The sequence below is a fragment of the Lathyrus oleraceus genome, chromosome 4, assembly GCF_024323335.1.
Source record: "Lathyrus oleraceus cultivar Zhongwan6 chromosome 4, CAAS_Psat_ZW6_1.0, whole genome shotgun sequence".
Classification (NCBI taxonomy): Eukaryota; Viridiplantae; Streptophyta; class Magnoliopsida; order Fabales; family Fabaceae; genus Lathyrus; species Lathyrus oleraceus.
Genome location: NC_066582.1, coordinates 160,153,975 through 160,156,107, shown reverse-complemented (window position 1 = coordinate 160,156,107; position 2,133 = coordinate 160,153,975).

Below are 2,133 nucleotides of genomic sequence, written 5' to 3'. Positions count from 1 at the left end.
TATAATATCCATTACCGTCAGAACGTGGATAGAATACTCAGATGAGACATATTATTCATTACCGGCAGACCGTGAATAATATACTCGAAAGGAAAATTATCCTGAACCGGTTACTGGGTTGTTTATAGGATAAAATCCGAAGACGTGAATTGGTTTTCACTTCCAAAACACTCATCATCCGAAAGGAGGGCTTGAAAAAGCAAATCGACTTACAGGATGGACATCCGAATCCACAACGGGAAAACGAATCTTACTCAACTGGGGACACAAACCCAAAGAGTGCATGAGATATAATATCCATTACCGGCAGACCGTGGATAAGAATACTCGCATGAGATATATTATCTATTACCGTCAGAACGTAGATAATAAACTCGCATGGTAAGAAACACCAGAGATACCGGTTACTGGGCATATAATAGGTGATCTACCGAAAACGTGAATTGGTTTTCACTTCCAAAACACTCATCATCCAAAACACAAACTGGTTAAAGGATGGATATTCGATTCTACAAAGAATACGAACCTTGCTCAGTTGGGGAAAATCAACAAAGGATTCCAACTAAAGAGCGCATGAGATATATTATTCATTACCGGCAGACCGTGAATAATACACTCGCAAGGAAAAGACACCAGAGATACCGGTTACTGGGTATATAATAGGTGACTAACCAAAAAAAGGGACAATCGATACCAAGCATACGGGTAAACGAAAGACAACTCAAAGGGATAAATTGCAAGCATCCGGCAATTATCCAACAACAAGAAATATTCGACTCCGCAAAGGGAAATAACGAATCTTACTCGACTGGGGAAACACAAAAGGCTTCGACTGAAGAGTGCATGAGACATATTATTCATTACCGGCAGACCGTGAATAATATACTCGCATGGAAGACTATCCACAACCGGTTACTGGGTTAACAAAGGATAAATCAACCGAACAGAAAGGCATCGGGATACCAAACTAGGTATATAATGATAACCAATCAAAAGGAGCAACAAACATTACCGACAAAAGGGTAAATGAAAGGCGATCTGCTGAGGATAAATTGCGAGCATCCGGCAATTATCCAAAGAAGACTAGCTGGGGATACATTGATAAACAAACAATGATCCGGGGAACAAATCACTAGCATACGGTGAAAAGACCCACTGGGGATAAAATTGCTAGCATACGGCAATTATCCACAAAAAACTTGCTGGAGATATAAGTGCTGATCTGAGCAACTTATACAAGCAAAGGAAAATCAACATCAAATATTGAATGAAGATAACCACAAAATTAGGGTTTACATCTACCGAATACGGGATAGAAGACCAAAAACTCCGCGTGGGGATAGAACAAATCACAAATCCGCACGGGAAACCAAAATAGGGTTTATAATAAACCACTAACTGCTAAAGAGCAGGAAAATAGGATTTACAACTACCGGGTAGTAGGTAGAAAACCAAAAACTCTGGCTGGAGAATAAAAGGTGTATAACCACAAATTCTGTCAAGAAAGCCAGGAAAGATAGGACTTACAACTACCGGTTACTGGGTAGAGGCCCAAAAACACATTCCGCTGGGGAACAACCCACTGGGAAGTACAAGATATTTGACAAATAGCCAATTCGGGAACAATCCGAAAAGACAGACTGAATCAAGACACGTCCTAATGAGGATGTAACTCAAATAGGAAAATCCATCCCAATATATGTGTTGGGAGGAAACGGAAGAAACCGTCATCCACGAGGATATATCTCGGTGGGGAACTGCAGAAGGAAAGACAACATATTTTCTGCTTATGGGGCTGACTCTATATGGAGAGATTTTAAACACCCAACATCTGCTTGGGGAGATCTGTAAAGAGATCTATATCACCATAGCAGGAGACACGACAAACAAAAGATATATGGCAAGAAATGCAACATGAATATCTGAATGTTTATGAATATGCATGAATATGCGTGATTTATGTTTGATGAATGTTGACAAAATAGACAGTTCTAACACAAACAGGTTCAGGAACAAAACGTCCGGTATTATACTTCCAGGGGAAAAACCAGCTGGAGAGCCAATCTGCGGAGATCTACATGCTGTAAAGCAAAGATCTGCAGGTACTGCTGAGGAAGCAGAGAATCAGATATC